The following is a 21,123-nucleotide window of genomic DNA, read 5'->3' as shown; positions in this document are numbered from 1 at the left end:
ACTTCTTCATGTCTGTGACCTGTTAAGAAGAAATGAGGCACGAATTAAGCCGTCAAGTTGGTGGAATAGCAGTCCTCCGATCAATTGCTGAGTGATTCCAATGCTTTGTGTCCAGCGATAAATCTTGTCCATGCTACACGTGTCCAGACATGGGGCTGGAAATATAACATCGAGGAAATATGTTTGCTCTCGAATGAAATATGTTTCGCCCGTCTCAGACGGCACGGCCGTTTCATGGTGACCTTCGACGAGATTTGTTGAACGACGCCTTACTCGGACTCCCACTACGAACGAAACGAAGTCGCGTAGACTAACGGGGTGATACTGGGGGAAAATGTAGCTAACGAAGAAACAGCACAGTAACGAATCGAATTCCTCATTTGATTGAGATTCCTGCGAAAGCAGGGCGATTTTCCGGCACAAAAAAAAAAAAAACTCCTCGGCCCCCGATGGTCACCATCACCAGCGGACTGATAAATGAGAAACGATTTTCCTTCCAAAGCACGGTAGCACGGTGGGAAAATCGATTGAACACACCGGGTGGGGGTGGCAACCCGGGCACCCACATCCCGTTTTTTGGGGGGGTGGTGGGTGGAGTATGATATTTTTCCAGTTTTGATTGATTGTAGAACATTTCCGCCTACGCATGGTGGAACACACGTTGGCACACACACACCGCAAAAAGAGGAAGAAAGCTTGAATGGGTGTGCGTGGATGGGTCACACGGTGCGTCACGTAAAATGAATGGTTTCTTCCTCGAAACGGTGTATCGAAGGGTTCTTCAAGCGGTTTCTTGGATGGTTCCGAAGCAATATACAGCAAACCCGGTCAATAGATGCTCGGAACGATGCCGATCCATTATTATGTTTCGTCTGTTCTTAACGAAAATGGCCTTGCGGAAGATTGCGACGACACGATATCTTCATTATTTCTATTAGCGAGATTGGTTCGAACGTGCACAAACGGAACAATATTGACACAGTCCTCGGTCAGCTGGAAGTAACTTACACGCATCCTTTTGATGTGCTGCGGTGTACCGTTTTTATGCTTTTCTCCCGGCCGCTCAAGAATTCTTTTGTTGTACCTCTCGAGCGGGCAAGCGATAACAGGCGGCAACAAAGTAAAACTGGAAGAAGCTTAAGTTTGTTTCGCTTTGATTGAATGAACAGCTCGGTATCGGGGTGGGACCTCTTAACTTCGCGGAACTGACAGCCCGGTGACACACAGCCTGACATTTAAGTAGGCGTATTACGTTAAGTGTGTGTGTGTTGCAAGCAACGCAAGCAAGTTAGTCTTCATTTTCGGAAGAAAATCAGTTCCCATTGGCAAACAGGTAAATAAACCAGTACGATACGTGTGCCGGGACAGACGTGCAGTCGTACATTCACTGCATCAACGCTGTAATTGAACGTCGCTCACGTGCAGTTCTGATGAATTTTGCCTCCAACAAAGTTATGTATTTACAAATTTCGCTCAAACAAACGCAAACTCAATTACCTCTTTCGCACGGGGCAGCATCCCGGGACTGCTGGTGGACACAAAAACTTGCACCAAGCGTTTGGGAGCAGCTGGGAGAAGCCGGTAGCCCAAAATTATGGCACAACTTTTACCAAGTCAACGGCAGACAGCTTTTTTGTCTATTCTCGGTGCACGTGCGAAGAAAAATTAAACTAAGCCCTTTCACGGATGTGTCACTGGAAAGGGAGAGGAGAAGAAGAACGGGGGAAAATCACTCTCGACATGCAGCTTTACAAGCTGTTACAAGGCACACATTTGCATAATACAATATTTATGATGATGACTAGTCATGTTTGCTAAGAATTATCTCGTTAGTAAAACATGCATTAAATATTTCGCGCGGGTGTATTTATGTGTGTGTGTGTGTGTGTTTTCTATACGGGACAGCATGGCCTGGGAAAAGCGCAACCTGATGGAAGTGATGGCTCATACCCTCATTGTGAGGGAGTGGTGGTGAAAATTGAATTTTCCACAATAGAGAGAACAATACACCCAACTCAGGATGCTTACGCTAAGCACCCAATCCACACAATACACTTGTCGGTTTGCATGCGTGTGTGAGTATGTTCGCGAATCGATGATCCCGCTTTTGTGATGTGACCCGGCGAAAACTAAACAGGAGTGGGAAATGATTTGCCCTGCCAGCCCATCATGTATCATGACAAAACTCGCATCCTGCAGTAGTAACACGACGCCTCCTTCCAGTGTTCCTTATGTTGCTGTTCGAAAGGAACCACCGAACCCCAGCCTCCCCTTTTAGGCTAGTCATTCACCCATTCAGCGTCATCGTTTCCTATGACTTGAGAGTAAGCGTGTCCACGATGAGTGCAGCAATTTCACACATTTGATTCAATCAAGCACACGTTCCTCGGGGCCACAATCCACCAGAGCCGGCCTCCGGTGCCGTTGTTCGCGTTGGTGTTGAGGGTTCGGAATCACCTCGATGTCCACGTATAGTGCGAGCATAATGCTGATATAAGTGCGGTCGATTTGAGTGCTTGCTTGTGGCGTGGCTGTGCTTGTCGCTGTGGCGAGATAAAGATGGCTGAGCGGTGGTCGGTTGATGGTGGCGTCATTTCTTAAAAGCTCGTCCCTGCACAATGACGAGAATGGCTGATTGTAGAAGTTTACGGGTAGTTCTCCCTTGTGACATAATAAGCCTTGAACTGCTCTGCACACACTTGGCTCTTCATTCGTCTATTGCGTCAGTGTCTCGCGATTACTCCTTTCACCATCGAACGTCGAAAGGATTCTGCAGTGGGTGCAGTGATTGAGTTCTCTCTGTTCTCCACCCCGGCCAGGAACGGTGATGCTATTGTGTGCCGGTGTGCGCCTTTTGCTACACAACTACCGGGTGGCAGGAAAACGACTAACAATACCGTCCATGATCACTCGAGTGTTTTATGGAATCAAACAATAGCTCGCTTTCAGTGTGCCGGCACCTTCCCTCCCGACGTAATTGTGCCCATCGGAAATCTTGCAAACCCTTCCTGACTGCCGACGTTTAAGGCTCAAAAGGGAGCAAAGGCGGGTTGGCTGGCTGTCAGGGTTCTGTTAGATGGTGCTTGCAGCAAATGGCCATCTCGCGGTACACAGCGATTCAGCAAAGCAAACGGATAAAGAGTGGAAATCTGTGAGAAAGAAAATATGCTGATTGTGCAGAAAATAAGGCAAAAACCTTAATGGGGCAATGGTCCGGACGAAAGTGTATGTGGAAAGGATAAGGATAACAGACCGAAGCAGAAGGATTCTGCATTTTTTACTTCCTTGCCCAGCATGAAGTATGACCGTCCGGACCGGTTGTGGTTGTGTTCTGAAAGCTTCGGGATTTCTATGAACATTTATCATTCTCGCTGGTTGTGCATTTTCTTTCCTAGCAGATGGAGGGCCATCTCAAAGATCAATTGCAGTGTTGCTGGTCAAGTCTTCTTTTATTTGAACTGGGAAGATGCAGAGCAGAGGGTTAAGAGCTGCTATTTTGTTGGAAACAGAATAAAACTTACATGATGAATATAAGTCCTAGATTATTTGATCCAATGTTGTACTAAATTGAAGTGCCGTGATCTACATTTGTTAGGTTTACTTTTGAAAATCATGACGAGGTGACCTTATCAGTGTGCAACTAGGTCATCAATATTAGCTCCTCGTTAGGGACAGAAAGCATTCAAATTGCTGCCTACTGTATCTGGTGACACAATTTTTAATTTCATGTCCCATTTCCATCATCCGGGTCAATCTTAACTAACTTTTCCGAGCAGTCGTTTTTCTGATCGAAGTGTGTCCAAAGTGTGGAAAGGCTTCAGCATCGAACGATTCGTTCGAAAAAGGATCTTACTTCTTGGTAAATCGAAACCCCACACCGTACCTTGTTGGAGACTGTCGATGGGGTCGATTGGGCTTCTCATGTTTTTCTTTTTCCATTTACGTTGTTCCTTGTCTCAAGCTTCATTTCCGGTTAGTTCAGCATTGACAGTATTTTCCCTTTTTCTCAGAAAGGAGACTCTGTTCAACTACAACCTGCGTAAAGCGGAACCACAAAAGGTTTACAGTTTTCTTTTGTTTCGGGTTTGTTTCGGTTCTACTTGGGTTAACTTGTTGTGGCGTGGGGTGTGTTGAGTAACCATTTCTGGGTAGTGGGCCTAGCCTGACCGAAGCTTAGAAATGTCCACATTTCGGATACTCTTTTTCTTAGATCCGTTTGAAAAGGGGTCCGATTGTGCTATTCTTTGTTTGCATGCGCATACTGCGCTTGTCAATGGGCCTGTGATGATATTTTTGCAAGTCTTCCCCATCAAGTTTAAGAGAGGGAAACCATACCAAGTAAACTTTATTCCCTTGAAGTGAAGTAAATAAAAAGAATCATAAAAAAAAAACATCATGAAAACTAAGCAGAGTGTTCTATTATGTGCACAAGCGTTTCCTCGATATGAGAAAACTGACTATTTTAGTATGAGTTAGAGAAAATTGACTATTTTTACTCTTAATTTAACAAACTATCCTACTCTCTGTTTGCCTAGATGCCTCGCAATCAAAAACTCCTAACGCAAATGACGAAATTCTTGTCAAAATAGTGACAGTGGATTGACTTGAGGTGGAAGCATTGCAGTGTAATAAATCATTTTTTCAAAAACTGTACATAAAATCGAAACACGAAAAGTTAATTTTGCAGACGTCAGACCTTCAACCATATTTGTTTGTCTAGAACAACTTTAAAAAACTTTGAATATAAAACGAAAAACTATAAAAAAACTCACTGGCTCACAGCACGAAGCTAAGCAGTTGGGGTCGCTCTATCAGAAGTCGAAGAATCACGTGATAAAAAGTACTTTATCATAATAAATATGCTATAATGTGGTGAAAAATGCGGCACAAGGCCTTGCGCAAGGCCAAAACCCTTCCTTGTGCCTTCGTTGCGTCTTCGTTGCGGGGTGGAACGAACTTTACCATTTTTTATACGTTCGTCGAACGTGTACCGCACGATACATCAAGTCCGATGGTTGAAACGATTGTCTGGCTGACGGTAAGGTAAATCTAGCCTGATGGATTTCGCACTGATAGTGCCCCCGTGCTTACTTTCGGGGTGAACCTTCCGGAGGCTTTTTTTTCTCTTCTGGTCTAATTTCTGGCGGTTGAGCTGGTAGAACGGGATGAATTATGGATTTAATCTCCCGAACCCACGGCAAGCGCCTGTGTTGAGCGTTTTCTGACAAACTGTTACAGGGCGAGAGACACCAAGGGCACGGATGAGTTGGATCGGTGTGTAATGGTATGGTTTTGGTCTAAATCTACGTCTTCCGTTCTTATCCGTTTTACCAACAGTGGACATCCTCAATGGAGCTGTAGTTGAGCGCTAAGGAGATAGTTGTAGTAGTAGTGGTGGTGGTGGTAGTCCAACCGACGCTCTAGTCGGATGTGCAACATTGGACGGTATGACTCTGGCTTTACATACGGCGGTTACAGACGTGGTACGAATGCATTTTGCCGAGTCGGACGAATGAATGACGAAAGAAGCGCACGTCGAGAGATATCACTGAAAGGATAGTTTTGTGTGCGGGAACTGTGGCACTTGCTAACCGGGCAAGATCCTTCGTCACGATACGACGGCACAGTCTAACGAGTTCCATTATCCCATCCATCAGAGCTGGGAGGGCATGTAATACCGACCCGTTCCTCCCTTCCCTCCTTTATCGGGGTTAAGGTGTGCGGGGGCAAACGAAAACGATAGACCTGAAGCGGTAGTCCTTAGTTTCAATTCACGGTTGGCAAGTGGATTCAGTTCGCCCTGTGTCAGTAGACGAGCATCTACCGAGCAGTAGGTTTAGAAATGATGCATAGCTTTTGTTGGTGAATCGGTGAATCGAGGGGCGGTGATATTGGGTCATGTGTAAAGACTCGGCAGGAAAGTAAATCCAGGTCGTACAGCACATCCAGCCAGGTTCATTGCTGCTGTCTGTCACCCGTCCCTTGTCGACTACGCTTCAAGTGTTCCACCTTTATGTGGGATGATTCCTTAAGCTTGTCCTGTTTGCTTCGTTCGTTCGTTGGCTGGCTGGGAAAGGTGAGGCATAGGAAAAGTCGACATGCTACTTGCGATACTACCGTATCTGGCCTCCAAATGCCACCGAACAAAGTGTACTCCATTGTACGCTTCCGGCAGTCTCTAAAAGGACACAAGAAAGAGAAGTGGTTACACAGAAGAAAGAACAAGAAAAGAATAACCGACAGGACCGTGAGTTGAGTATCGGACCGAATGTGAAGGCGTGTTGCAAAGCGTTTGTTGTTTATAGTATCATATTCTTCTCCGTACAATGGCGACAGTTTCCTTTGATAGTGGTCTAGTTGTAGCACAAGGTTTCCCTTTTTTTTTGTTGTGATGAAAATCGAATGTTTTTTGAGCTTTAAAGACTTTGGACACAAAGAGATAGGTTTTTGTTTTGCGATTGGGAATCTTTTAAAAAGAATGGAATGTTCTTGCGTTATGTGACCCAAACAACATTCCAGCTTTCCATTTTGGAACGTATTTTATGCAGCACAAGCAACGACTATGAGGCAAAAACATTCACACTGTGGTAATTGAGATGCATTTTTTTCGACTTTCGCCGTTCCGGCAGCCCTTTGCAACCAGCCGTGCGTCATGGTGTGGTGTTATGGCGGTGCAAGGCATCTGTTTTTCTTACCTGTAGCCATGCGTCAGCGTCAAACGCTCACGATGCCAACGACGAAAAGTGCACGATAATCTGTTTTACAATGTGCAATTCAGTTTCCGGGCGAAAATGAACTAAGAAGTGTGGTGCACCGTCACCGTGGGCGAAACACTATTTGGCTGCAGTCCATTCCCTGCTGGATGCAATCGGTGCAATCGCCTGCACGCTGGCAGCTGGCATCGCCCGGAACGCCACACGGTGGTAGCGGTGCTGCAGGTTTAGCTGAATGTTTTATCGCTTCTTCAGCAAGATGAGCGCGCGAACAAAGCAGAGCGCAAACAATTATTTCCGAAGCTTCAATCATTTTGTGTGTCTGTGTGTGAGTGTATTTTGTGTGCCCGGAATGGTCTGTTGTGCAACTTGAGGTTTCTTTTTTTTGCTGTACTTCTTTCGATCGAATGTTTTGCGCCACATGCACATCGATTCTTTATCTGTACTAACCGTGCTGTGCGTCTCGAGCGGCACGGAGCGTTAGGATTTGTGATAAAAAGCATGTTGTTCTACATTCGAAAGCATTTCCGGTGCGAGCTTTGGCAATCTTGCAATTACCAATGATGGGGCAAAACTAAAGCGTAACACACTCCCACACACACACACACTCATGCTCTGGCAGACATTTTCGTCTTTGGGTGCAAAGTGGCCAGAGTAAATAAAAATGTGTTGTGCACGTACTCCCAGACCGGCAAGTGAAGTGGGCACACCTGAAATATCCTCGTGGGAAGCATCTTTGCTCTTTAGCCGACGGGAAGAGGGTGGTAGCAGGAAGAAGTGACTCGAAGGTTCGACCAGAAGCTTGTGGATTTTGATGGCGTAGATAGTGCACGTACCAAACGAAACAATGTGTAGCACATCATCATCATCAGCAGCATCAGCAGCAACATCATCTACAGCGTGATGATTGAAATGATTTACCAAGAACTCTCGTTCACCGTGATGCATCCTCAGTCTTTCGGCAAAACACTCGTCAACTTGGAAAAGCGAAACCTGTCCACTTCGCCTTCGTTAAATAGTTACCACACAGAGGAGGGCGTAGCACACAACCTTCTTGACAGGTGAAAGGATGGAAAGATCTCGTTTTTTAATCGTAATAGACTCAACCCGAGCACTAGAAGCGACAGAGATGCGGTAACGATGTCCGTGTCCATTTGAAACCCGGGAAAGCATCTGAGTCTGCTTTCTGGGGGAAAATTTTAATTGCACACACACCGCTGCTGGCGGTCAACGGTGGACCAGAAGCACTTGATGCGTGCGTGGACAGTGAATGGGGGGGGTAAGCGAATGAAATGGAGCTCTCGGTTTGGCCTCGGGATGCACCGGACTGATTTTCTTCGTATGCACTTTTAGTGATTTGTCTACTGGGCGAAAAACAGTGTTTCCCACACACTGGGCTATTTGTTGGCGTTTTGTTATGGCAACGTATTAAGTTGGTTCCAGGTTGCCAGGCAATAAAACCTTCCCATGTTTGCAACGAACCACTTTTATAAAAGGATCATGGCTGGAAACGAAACCAGTTCTGCTCGGTTTGTTGTACTATTATCTCAGGTCTTAGCAACAGAACACATATCTTTGTTGGCGATTTAAAAGATAAGTTAAAGGTTTTTTTTTATTCCATTAGAATGGACGGGCCGTAATGCTTGGTTAGGTTTAAGTTATCTATTCAAGAGATTCAATCCTCATCTTAACTATCTGGCTGAAAAACATAGCATAGACGATTTAATGGGCATATCAGATCTTTGCGCCATTTTCATTCTGTCGCCACTTAATTTATTCAACTAAATACTTTTCAATACTAATTTACGTTTTGAAATTTAGTAAAAAATTGACAAAAATACATGCTTATTCAACGCATCGAATCCTCGCTGGATTGGTTCGCATTCAAGCATTGGTGCTTCGCGGAATCTGTATGGAATTAAATCGAACACACAAATGTGCAATGTCCTTTATTTTTATGGCCTCAACCGAGCAGTGAACGACGAAGAAGTTAAATTATTTTATCAACAGCTTTTGAATACGAAACGATCGCAACCAACGGCAACGGCACAAGAAATAAGGGAACGAGTATCTAATAATCCTTTGCATACACTTACCCACTCTCGACGGTGAAGTGAACAGAACGGGGACACTCATCTACGCAGGGATGGGTGTCGCTGAAACAAAAACTGAATACTTCGTTAGCCGACTATCGTTAACCATCGACAAGCGCTAGTCCTTTCGCCACCTTCTCGTGGCATCACGACCATCGTCTATGAAGTGCCTGCGTTATGTAAATGAAGCGAGACGAGAGTGCTACGGCGTGGAATCCGTATCGTAATCCAATCCACGTCCCCTGCAAGCATTCACACACACACATTGAAGAGAATGGTTGGAAAAAGCACGAGCTCTTTAACCACAGGACCGCAGCGCAGAAAGCTGATGAGGCTGGGCTGTGGGAGACGCGATGCTAGTCACGCCGTGGTGAACGCTGGACAATCTCCGCTTTTGTGTACCGATGGCGCTTTCCGTGGGGTAGTCCGTGGAAAACACACACGCTCTCGGTGGCATTGCACGGAAGTGATGCATTAATTTTTGCGCAGTGAACTATAATTGTTGATATGATGGGTACGTGTTCTGAGAGTGAATATTCCGCTTTTCTCAAGTGGTGTGATTGTTTTTTGTGTGGAGTTGTCATGCGTGATTATGATGAGATGAGGAGGTTGCCGGTGTTGAAGATAGCGCGCTTTGGAGTTCATTTTTGTTTTATGCCTGACAGTACGTAACTGGTCATTATACAATCAGCATTAGATTAGGGGTCAGTTTTTACCGGTTTACCGAGGCTCTTGATTTTCATTCAAGTGTTATCTTCATTAATGAAATTTGAAAAAAAAATCAAACCAAAAGCCCCTTCTCAATGTGCTTGCAGGCCTAGACAATACCTCGTTCACGTGGATGAGTGACAGTGTTCTGAGACTATGTGGGCTATCAGTGTTTCATTGCACCAATCTTGCACAGTGGCGGTGGTTTCGGTGTCAGCGCCATGTGCCGAACCTATCCAAAACCGAAATCTTCCGGAAGAATATAAACAAAGCATGGGCCCTCGTGGTCTATCAGCAAGGTGGCGCAAGTATCGACGAACCGCAAACTCGAGCGTACGTCACGTGCTCTCCCGGGGTCAGGACGTCAAAAGCGTGTCATATTTCAATTGCTGTGGTGCTGTTGTGATTCCGTTGACTGTGATGTGTTCCCGATTCCCGTCACATGGATGGCTTTCGTGTATGACGCGTCCGTATGAATGTGTCCTTGACGTACGTACCTGATTCAAGAAGATCGCATAACAAGAGAGGCGTGAGGAATGTGGTACAGACGGAAAATTAATTAACATACGACATCGTGTAATCGTGATGAACCTTCAAATGTGTGTGCGGATATGTGGCGGTAAGTTGTCAGCAGCAGCAGCAGCAGCAGCAACATCAGCAGAAGATGTTGGTCTATCAACATCCACAGTGCGAGGACAAGGTGGGAAACGGTGTCGCGCCAAGATGGAAACCATGCTACTGTTTACAAACATTGTTGACGCAAGAGTTAGAGCGCGTGCCATTTATTTTTGTAATCCCTCGCTACAGAAATCTCATTTAGCGTCACCTTTTCGAGTGCGGAGGCATTGAACTATTTTTGATGAACGGATCAACCTCATCGGGCTTTGTGGTTGCGGTTACCAGTCTCGGCGCTGTGCTGATTCCATCGATATCGTTGTCGAGGGGGGAGAAGTTTTTCTTTCTCGAGGTTTTCTCGTCAGCCCTTCACACCTTCAGCCGAACCAACGGGACGCAAACATTCCGGCACAGTGTCGGGACGTGAGTGATCCTCCCGCGTGTCGACCTAATTTCGATTCATCTGGTATGGGGCGCACATAGCAGCACTTTGTCATTCTCATTACTGTCAGCCGTTTGACACTCTGGCAGTGGAGGCGTTTAGTTGGCAGTCACACGCAGGGATGAATGCAAGATTCGACAAAAAAAAAGGAGACTACGTGACGTATTGTTGGTGGCTGTTGGGTGGCAGCAATGAACTCACGCACCCATAAAGCCAGTCCAGTCATGTGCCAAACATTTCCAAACTTCTGCGGGTGTGCGAGACCCGAAACACATTCACGGTTTGCCACGTAACGAACGCCATTTTGGATTGGATGGGCTTTTTTATTTGCGTTACGCAAACGAAACGATAATGGTTGTGATCCTTCTCGTTTGATTCGCACGCAGTCGTTTGCATTCACATCATTATGTTTGGATGCATGCACACTTAGCTTTGTTTCGCAACATGCTGCACGCTGCTGGAACAGCAGTTCGACAATCACTTTTCAGTCTTATTCCATCTCACTGGTTGAGCATAATTGAGCAAAGGTTCCGGCAGCTCAATCGAAGCACGGTAGCGGTAGGAATTAAATTCTGCTTCGAAAAGATGACACATAAACTCACACAATCACTGAGTTTACTTAAGCGAGTGTGTGAGTGGGTGTGTGTATGGGAAGCCTATTTGTATAGATTTACGTTCAGAGAAGGGCAGGAAGTACACGTGTGAGACTACTGTCGGCATAATGGTGGTGCAAAAATATTGTTCCCAACATAATGCTCTTATCAACTCCCGGGGCCGGGCTCTCGGAGCCTGGGATTAAAATACATTACACAATTGGAAGGTGGTTGTTTCGGGATTGCGACAGTGTTGGGAACAACTTTTCCCAACGTCCAGCCACACCACCGTGGTCTTTGGGGGATGGCGAGTTTATTGGAATTATATCGACTTGTGCAAATTAATTAGTTGGCCGATTATGGCTTTCTCGGTAGGCCACCGGACAGGTTGTCATGGGCGGTAAGATTACTGGCAACTAAATAAATTAATCAAGTGTGGCATGATTTGCAGTACGGAGCCGAACTTTGCAGCAGGTGTATTACAATAGATCCCTATGGACACAAACACCACACGCTTTTCAATCGAGATGTGTGTGTATGTGTGTGTACTAAAGCACTCCCGTGATATCAAGATTGAAAGTTGTATTGTACGCCTAAAGTAATGCTGTCCTATTTTTCGATGAAACTTTCACGCTCAAGTGGCCGGACGCGACACCTGAGAATGTTGAGCGGCAGCAGCAGCAGTAACTACAGCTCCAGGAAGAAGTTCTGCTTGTTAGCTGAACATCCATCAAGCGTTGGGGATAAAATATGTGCCTGGTGGAAAATTAATATTCTCTTGGAGGAAATAATTGAAACCGAATCTCTTGGAAAATGCCTTCGATCGTTCGTATGCCAAGCGCTGAAACAAACGGCCTAGCTGAATAGCAGCACAAGGGGCTGTGTACGCCGTACACAGGGCAAGGAAACATGGCAAACGTGGGATGAATTTTTATCTTAATTAAAAGTTCGGCTATCTATCGATTGGAAAGGCCTGCGTCGTCCCGATCGTCGTGTTCGCTCTCGGTGAATGTTTTCGCACATTTTCCAAAGCGCATCGAATTCCAATCGTTGTGAGGCAAGTGAGGCAAGGCGCGTCCCGGAGCTAGTGTGTGGGACTGTTCGAGGGGCGTTTTGATAATTTTGCTCTAAAATTTACACAAAATCAATAACATCGCCTATGCTGCCGAGTTGTCAGTGGGATGCAAAAGAACGATACTGTGAGGCCAGCCGGGCGGATGTTGATCGAAAATGTGGGTTGTGGGGCTGACTGGAGGAGGATTAAAGAGATCTTTGTGGGATAAATGGTTATCGCGGAAGTTAGAAAGGATGAGGGAAAAACACAACAAGGTATTAATGATTTTATTAAGTAAACCATTTTATTGAGTTTTGTTTGAAAAGCGTGTGATTGTGTTTGTCCGGCAAAATCGGCTGCCAATTGAATAGTATGAAGGTTATTTAAAGTTAGAATAAGTATTTAAGGATCAGTAGAAAGTTGATTTTTATTTACACCAGCCACCATTGTGCTGTGTGAGCAGATTGGAAGAAAACATTTTCACTCTTGTGGAAAGCTTCGTTAAGGTTCAATGACGTCGAAGCTACAAAGATCTGGGAAATAAATTCACACAAAACTTTCATCCAGCGGCATAATCCGCTTTTTCGCCCCCGAGGGGTACAGTGGAACGATACGGAGAAGCCGATCGGCGAGATGTCGAGATGTATAAATAATCCAAGAAGAGCAAGGGAAAGGATGATAGGCAAATGGATAAAAAACGGCAAAAAGTGAAGCCATCGGCACCGTCACCACGCACCACACCGTTGTGATATGATTCCGAAAACGAAACTTTTGAACGGATCGGATAAGGGCGGGTTTTTGATTATCGTTTTTAGCAAGGCATAGCTCCGACCGGGTGTTCCCGATTGAACACTGTTGTGTGCCAGGAGTGTGGCTTTTGATGGAGGTCCCCACCGAATCGAGTCCCCTCGTGTGGGTGGGTTGAAATTATTTTTTTTTTTTTTTTTTTTTTTTTTTTTATTCATAAGGGACGGCCAGGCCGTATTGCTATGGGTTGAAATTATTATATTTATCAAAACCACGATTTATGCTAATAGGATTTGCGGGAGCTTGTTGTCGTGGGCCGGTGGTAAAAACGGGCAAGGCACACACCGGGTAAAAACAACCTACCCATTAATGGGACGACGACTCGATAAGACGGCCAGCTCACATACATATTTATGTGGGTATATGTGCATCCATTTCCTCGAACATGACGCTTTTACACGAAGGTTCGTGAAGCAGTGGCGGTACCTAGGAGCGTTGACTGCAACCGGATCTTAAGATAGCACTGTTATCCACTCCAATTTCATGTGGTACATTTCCTCTCGGTTTCATTCCGTGTGGAAAAAGGCAGGTCCTCGGCTAGTCGTACGCTTCGCCAGTAGCCAGTTTGTCTTAGGTTGGTCCGTCGTTACCGTATTGACTGCGGGAGAGGATTAGGTTTACTTCCGGTAACCAATACTGTGCCCTTTTTTCACCGAGTCCCGATATCCTGATGTTCAGGGCATAAATGTCCGATCAAGAAGGACAGCCGAAAACGGATCATCGATTTTCAATTTCCATGATGTAAGTGGGAAGAGGTTTTTTCTTCTTTTTCTTGTGTTGGTGTTGGAGTGAAAGTTTTCCGATTTCGAGTGGTTTTTTTGTTCGGTTGTGGTGGTCCCGAATGATGGAAAGTGATGAAAATTCTGAATTTCCAATTTCAACAGCGATTTGGCCGTCCTTTTTTTTTACTCTTACAGCTGCAACGATCTTCCTTTTCGGGGTTGCTTCTGACACGAATGGGTTTTGTGTGGCGGCTAATCCTTCGGGATGCAGAAAGGTTGGTTACGCTCGAATATCCTCGGGATGCAGGTTCCGGATGTAGATTAGCAACCTCGAATGTTGCTACATTTCCGAGGTTCGGGTTCGGGTTCGGGTTCGGGACTGTTGTTAACGATCGTCCAGTCCACGGTTTGCGTTGACCCTGCTGCCCAATCATGCTGCTGCTGCTGTTACTACTTGTCCCAGGTCCAAGTTTCCCACACCCGGGCGTCGCGTCAGGCAGTTACTTTCACGATGGGAGTGGTAAAAATTGGATTACTGCCCAGACTTTTACCCTAATTTTCTTTGGGGTGACTTGATTTTATTACCACCTAGGCGTAGCGGCGTTGGTCTCTGTTAACTTCTGGCCGTAGCGGAAAGCGAACCTTGGGGACGCAAAATCTTTCAACTTGAACTTTACGACTCTTGCAACACCAGAAGCGTGCTTTGAGCTCGGCCACGGGGTGGTGAAGTGTGTGCGTGCTTGCTTGTACGATGTTGTAAATTTCCGGCAACGGAAGTTATCAAAGTGTAACGGTTTGTTTTTCACCACCGCCACCCGCCAAGCTTCCAAAAGCCGCAGCCCATTCAGGCTTGAGAGTGTTGGTTGGGCAGTTTGTTTGTGCAAGAAATTTCGCTCTATAAATATCGGATGATGTTGTAGGGAAGTCAGTCCAGCAATCGGTCAGCTCCTACCTGTTCCCGTAATTGGAAACATCGACTGTGGAGGTCTGTTTTGCAACGAAAATTGCGTTTTGACTGCTACACCCTGTCACACGGTTTATTTCACTGTTGCTAATCCAATTTTGATTTGTTCCATCCACCTCAATGCGCAAATGTTGGGATAGCAAATGCGACCAAATTGATTTACCCGTAAAGGGGCGTTACCCCTTGCAATCCCACTCCCTTTTGTCACTCGATTTATGTTCGGCAATTAAGGAAAGGCGACGAAACCTGGAAACCCATAAAACGGTCGAACCTCATCTGCATACTGCTGTGGAGCGTCGATGGCCCGCCGGAATTCTAATCCGAGCAATTATCTTACCCATGAGGCCGAACGAGGTACGCCCGATCCTCCGTGGGATGGATGAAAACGGTTTTGTGGCCATTTTACGTGAATACTAAATTGGGTATCGACAAATCAATTTATTATTCCAGACAGGTTTGTGTCTCTCGCTTGTTGCAAACCCAGGAACATCGTCCGAAATCAGACAAAATAAATCAAAGATGTAACGGCCACAAGCTTTCTATGCCGCTCCCGGTATTTTGTATGTTTGATTGTACGTGTTGTTTGCGGTTGAAAACCAGAAAATAAATATCCACTGACCTGATTAACTTTAACACGGTTAACGCTAGTTGTTAAATTAGTCGGAATACATTTGCCGAGCTGAATGATGTATTCTTTTTTACGTGCTGTCTATTTCTGTACCGAACGAAACACGGTGTAGTGGGATTTGTTGGTGGTTGAGCTTGTAATCACAGCGAATCAGCAATGTCAGTTTTAATTGCAAAAATAATCTCCCATCAGTTTAAGCCAAGCGTTTGCATAATATTTGCTGTTGTTGTCCCGCTTTTCCACGCACTTTCATCGTATGCAGTTAGATTTTACACAGCGCAGCTTTTGGTCCGGTCAATAGTCATCTTTCCGGTTGAATTCATCGCACAACAAGGACTGTACGATTACCGGTGACCAGGCGTCTCCATCAATTATGATGCCACAACACACCATCACAGGCACTCTTCTCACTGGTGGTGGAAGCCAAGCGGGTTGTGTTGAAATGGGTATGAGGCGGGAGAGAAATGAATGGGGTCTATTTCATGTGGAATAAACCGCAAAACGTCATGCACCTGATACGCTCATCAATCTACCTTTCCTTTCTCGGGAGTCTGCCCCGCTGGGTGCTTGTTGCTCCGCATGGATGTCCGGGGATGAGTGCAACGTCTATGATCTAAATTATACATATCTAATAACGAATAATTGATTCATTTGAAAAATGCCCACCACCACTAATGGCCGGGTTTGCACAGATCTCTTCAAATTTAGTTACCGATATCCGTTAGCACGTGTGTATGTGTGCACTGGTGGACACGCTGCTAAACAGCAGGCCTATAAATAAATGCAAACCCCAGCGAGGCCTGATCAGAACTGACAGTTGCGGTTTATTTATTCGTTTCCTAGCCTCAGAATCGGAATATTTTGGCCTCAAATGCAGCATAGAAGTGTGCGGCTGTGAAAGCTCACTGCTCTCCATGGCTTGTGGTTTTCTCGTGGTAGTTGTGTATGATTGGGAATGAAATTAGAATCAATGTTTGGACAGATTATATTACACTGAACTAAACAAACTACACGGGAATGGGTACAACGAGCTGAAGGACAAAAAATGAAAACGCTCCACTTGCACCACCATTCCATTTCGATCGGGACGATGTTTGCCGACTGTGTCATTTTGTTTGTAAAATATTTTCAAAAACCTAAAACGTGATTTTTTTGTTCATTCTCGAAACCTCGAGTTTGATAAACGGATTGTTGTGTGTAAAAAAATAAACAAATACCTTTCCGCATCATAGCAGGACGTGCACATTCGACCACGTGGAAAATTTGAAACATCATGAGCCGTGGACCCGTAGGCGAGCGGAAGCGCACATAAATCATGATGCCCATTTTGGCGTAACTGTTTTCCGTTCTCTGCATAACGATGAAGTCCGTTCTTGGGCTGAAGTTGTTAGAGGCCTAAGAAACCACTTGAACCGGGATGCGCGTGTGCGTGTATGTGTCGGCATAAACCGAACCAAACCCGTGCCCCAAAACGGATGAGTTCCATATTTTAACGATCAGGTCAGAGCGAGGCCTATGTGAGCATTAATATGCCACCGTGTCGGCGTGCCTGGAAAGGCAATAAATTCACCTGAACGCCGGGATGACTGCAGGACTTGAGGGAGAAATTTCACCACCCTTAGAACCGGGAGCGTCCGTGCGTTTGGACGATAATTTCCTTGTAGTTGGCCATTGTTTTTATGTCTGCTTGGGTTGGGTCTGGGCCGGTTGTTTATGGTGTTGTCGGTCAGCTGAACTCGGTGGTCGATTAATCTTCGATCAACGCACAAGCCATTTGGAAATGGAACGATGATATATTCAGGCCGTTTCACACCGACGAACGTTCTCAAGCGAACCGTGGCCATTTTCCACCGGTAAGCCACATACACGCACACGCAAATAAATCATATCCTTTTTTGTGGATGTTCTCATTAACATCATCATATTAGATGAGTTTATGATTGTGTTGGTTGGAAGAGGACTGATCTTATCATGCGTTGTAGTATAATGAAGTTAGATTTTATGTGCAAAATGTTCAACATCTTCTTAAAGCTGGTTGAAATATCTATGATTAATAAAAAAAAATCCACTAAACAACAGCAACACGTAACATTAAACGCTTTTATTACCGAAAATCCTCTTTGCAAGTAGAAGTGCGTGCTTAGTCGGTTTACCCATCTGGTCTAGCCTACACGCCGATGGAAAGCCACTTCAAAAGGTCTCGGTTATAATAACTTCTCGCTTTTTTGGTCGTATCAAAAACTAATTTCATTGTTTGGTTGATTAACTAAGGTTATCCTCAAAGCTTTTCGCCGGCTTTCTCCCTGCCCGGAGGGTCAGGCGTGCTTCGTGACTTTCGGTAAACAGCCTAATCCCTGCTGCGGCTCCGGCAAACCAACATCTATCTATCCGTCCGGTTCAGTCATTTTCTCACAACCATAGCACGGCGGCACGAACCTTTCCTACTGATTGAAGGTCACTCTTTGGAGAACGATGGAGAATAGACAAAAGGCTTGGATGGTATGGATTTTAACGCAAGAACAACAAACTCGAAGGGCTTTGTAGCAAAGCAAGCATCCATCTCTGTGGCGAGATACTGTTAAAGAGGCTTTTGAGTACGCTAACAAACTAGTGACGGTCAAGGCTTGGCGGTAGTGGTGGTGAAACAAGATCGCTCACTTAGACGACCCCGGAGGTTGGGCGTTTAATAATTTCATTACTATTGTTATTATACGTTCTTATTTTAATCATCGTTCCATTATTGCTGCGGTGTGTCTAAAGGGCACTGTCGGTCTGTCGATGGGAAGTATCGCCACGGGCGGTAAACAACGAACGCAGAAAGAAAGAAGCTGGATCTCGCCGTGGGTGGCTAACTTTTGTTCCAAGCAAGCAAAGCCGGAACTTGGAATTGCTCTCGAAATAGCACAAAAGGGGTTAGCCGGGTACAAATCCGTACCCGGAGACCATTGACTGTAACTGACAGCACATCCAGCTGTTCGGGCAGAACTGGAATCACGTCCATCGAGTATATACTTAATGCCACAGTAAGCCACACCTTCGCAAAAGAGCAGTCAATGCAGACAGTGTTTCAGTGCTCCACAAACACTTTATTTAGGATGTATTTAGAAAATGCTACAAAAGAGGGAGTTGGATGCTGATGATTATACCTTTCTCTTGTGCTCGTGTGGATAATCACCACGGGAAATGTAGGGTGCGCTGGAGCCCATGATTGGAAAAAGATAGAGACACATGTCCTCAAGGCAAACGTTTGACATTTACACACAAAATGTCGGTATGAAAATTTAATAACAAGCCTCCATAATCCCGCAGGATCACGCTGGTGGATGACATTTATGGTGATACACTTTACAAGGAAAAAAATCGACCCCTCTCCTAAAGTCATCCATGGGTTGTTTGCGGCGATAAAAGGAAAACTACAAATCCTGACCAGCGGACTCAATTGTGGGACCAAGGTTGCTCACCTTAATGGTATATGCGAGGTAGTTAAAAAAGGACCAACCGAAGGGGAGACAACAAAAAAACATCCCGGATCGCTTCATTTCCCACGACCCAATCGTCAATGGTTTCAGACGAACAAGTCCAGTTTTGGGCCTTTTTTTTATTACTGGATGATGTTTGACCTCACGTGGGTGTTGTTTTTGGGTTTCGCAAAAGTTTCTGATCCGTACTTTGCTGGGGCCTCCCTCTTGCGCGACGCATTGGGCTCGGCCGAATATCTTAATCAAATAATTCACCCGAAATCCTCGAATGTTGATGAGTAGGACTGGTCAAAATGGTTTGCGAGCGTGAGAGTTGGCGAGCACAGCAGGTGCACGCCTTCCAGCAAAACAACAGTGGCAACAACAGATGCTCCTCCAGCACAGGGGAAGGAAGAAGATCATTAATAACAAAAAACCGGGCCGGAAAAGGCCCGTCCTCGTTCTCCCCAATTCTTTTCGCCAGAAACGGTCTTCGGTGCGCGTGCTTTTAGTACAGGCAAAAAGCAATACCTTCAATTTCCGGCCATGACCGTGTACGCTCGTGTTCGTGTACTGGTCGAGCTAAAAAAGACACCTTTCGCTGGAAAACATGCATGTACACACCGTGTGACCTCATCGGGAGTGTAGGACCGCTAGTGCGGGACGCTTATCTAAACATTCGCAGCCAGGAAAATGTACAACCGATGATGGCCATCATTCAGCGTTGCCCGCTTTCATGAAATGGATGATGTGTATGTGTGTGTGTATGTGTGCGTGTCTGTTTGCATCCAGGCAATCTCTCTTTCTCGTCGGTTCGGCTGCTTTTCTGCAAAAATGCCTTTGCCGTGAAATATCTGATTATTTTGTTTGGAAGCGAAATTGCGGCAGAGCTTCCCAACTTCGGCAGCAAGAACAGTTTTCGGTCTCTCAAGCCCTTTGTTATTGTTATTGTTGGGTGGGGGGGGGCTTTTTCACACGCCGGATATGTACCATCGGGCCAACAAGGATTGTTGATGACCATCACCACCATCCGCAGCATCAGGGTCAAACGCAATGTCCGTGGTCAGAAATCGTGCGCGCATTGTTTTTACTTACCGTAAAATTGGTAGCTTTGCCATATTTATTCGGTTCGCTAGCTGGCTGGCTGGCTGGCTGGCTAAGAATCGATTCGGAACACAGCGCCCAAATTCCGAGTGCCACTGACAGGCGGAAACTGATGAGTTCGACGTGATGTGTGTGTGTGTGTGTGTGAGCCAAGAGTTGGAATGTTGAGCAGCAGCATCGTTTGCTGCCCGTGGCATGAAGTTTTCATTTTGCCGCTGTTCCGGTGCACAAATGTTTGTCAAATAAAAGCAAAAGCCGGCCACTCCGAACGAAACTCGACCCAATTCAATGGGGGAAGGCTGCGTTCATTGTGTTCCTGACAGGATATGAAGCCTTGCTTCTCGTACCCTCGGCCAGTTGTTGCACAAATCGGCGTGCAGGTATTATGATGGCGCAGGGCCTCGTGTAGCGAATGGACTGGAGAAGATTTTTTGTTTTGTTACCATTTTCTGCCAGTACACTTATATTCTTTCCTTCGGTATTTTTAATGTTTGGCTACTGTTTGCTCGTGTTTTTGTGTGTTTTTTTTTCCTCATATTTCTGTGTACAGTTACTGTTGGTTATTCTTATCGCAAAACTGCTCTAACGATGGCCCATTTCCGGGTACTATTGCTGTTGGGGAAACGAGTTGTATTTAAACATGCATTTCATGCGAGAATGGAATTAATTAATTGAAATTGATAAACTTTTCCCCAAAAGCTGCCTTTACAAGCGAGGTAATTATAAAATCAATACAATTATGAAATTGATGTTTGAAAAATGCTTTTAGCGATGCTAGCTGGAAGATAAAATGGTAAATAAATATCCCTTTTTGAAACCTACTTAAAAGCATCTGATTGAGGCCTGATTCAGCCAACTCCAGCAAACTGCGATAAGCAGTTTACGAGCAGTTTAAGAAAACGATAAAATGAAACTAATAATCCTGTGACAAACTGTGGGATTGCTGGTGGTGGTGTGTTTTGTTCGGGCTCTTGCCATAAGGCATTCGTTTTTAATGTCCCATCCTTCTAATTTCGGTCCTGTTTGTGTGTTTTCTTCTCCTCGTCCAAGCATGTGACTACTAAGCGGCGTCTTGAACGTTTCAAAAGCCATCGTGTTTAAACCGTTAAGCCGAATGGTCTCTTAAGCCCCCGAGGCAATAAATCAGTTTTTTCGTCCGTTCGCCACCCCTGGTTGTCCTGCTGTACCGCAGGGTGCAGTGCCATCTTTGCTTTAGAATTAT

General features: G+C 45.4%; 1 protein-coding gene and 1 long non-coding RNA gene across 2 annotated transcripts in view; both read right to left on the bottom strand.

Moving 5' to 3' along the window:
- Positions 1-17,562, bottom strand: part of LOC126559073 (ras-related protein Rab-8A) — a 176,513-nt gene extending 158,951 nt beyond the window's left edge. The window contains exon 1 of the mRNA XM_050215178.1: positions 17,559-17,562. The gene's annotated coding sequence lies outside the window, so the exon portion shown is untranslated. The remainder of the gene's footprint in view (positions 1-17,558) is intronic.
- The window catches only part of LOC126559895 (uncharacterized), a 258,820-nt gene that overhangs the window by 174,661 nt on the left and 63,036 nt on the right, over positions 1-21,123 (bottom strand). The window lies entirely within an intron of this gene.

This window comes from Anopheles maculipalpis, chromosome 2RL (assembly GCF_943734695.1).
Source record: "Anopheles maculipalpis chromosome 2RL, idAnoMacuDA_375_x, whole genome shotgun sequence".
Taxonomy (NCBI): Eukaryota; Metazoa; Arthropoda; class Insecta; order Diptera; family Culicidae; genus Anopheles; species Anopheles maculipalpis.
The sequence above is the reverse complement of the archived record's forward strand: the minus strand, read 5'-3'. Positions and strand labels throughout refer to the sequence as shown.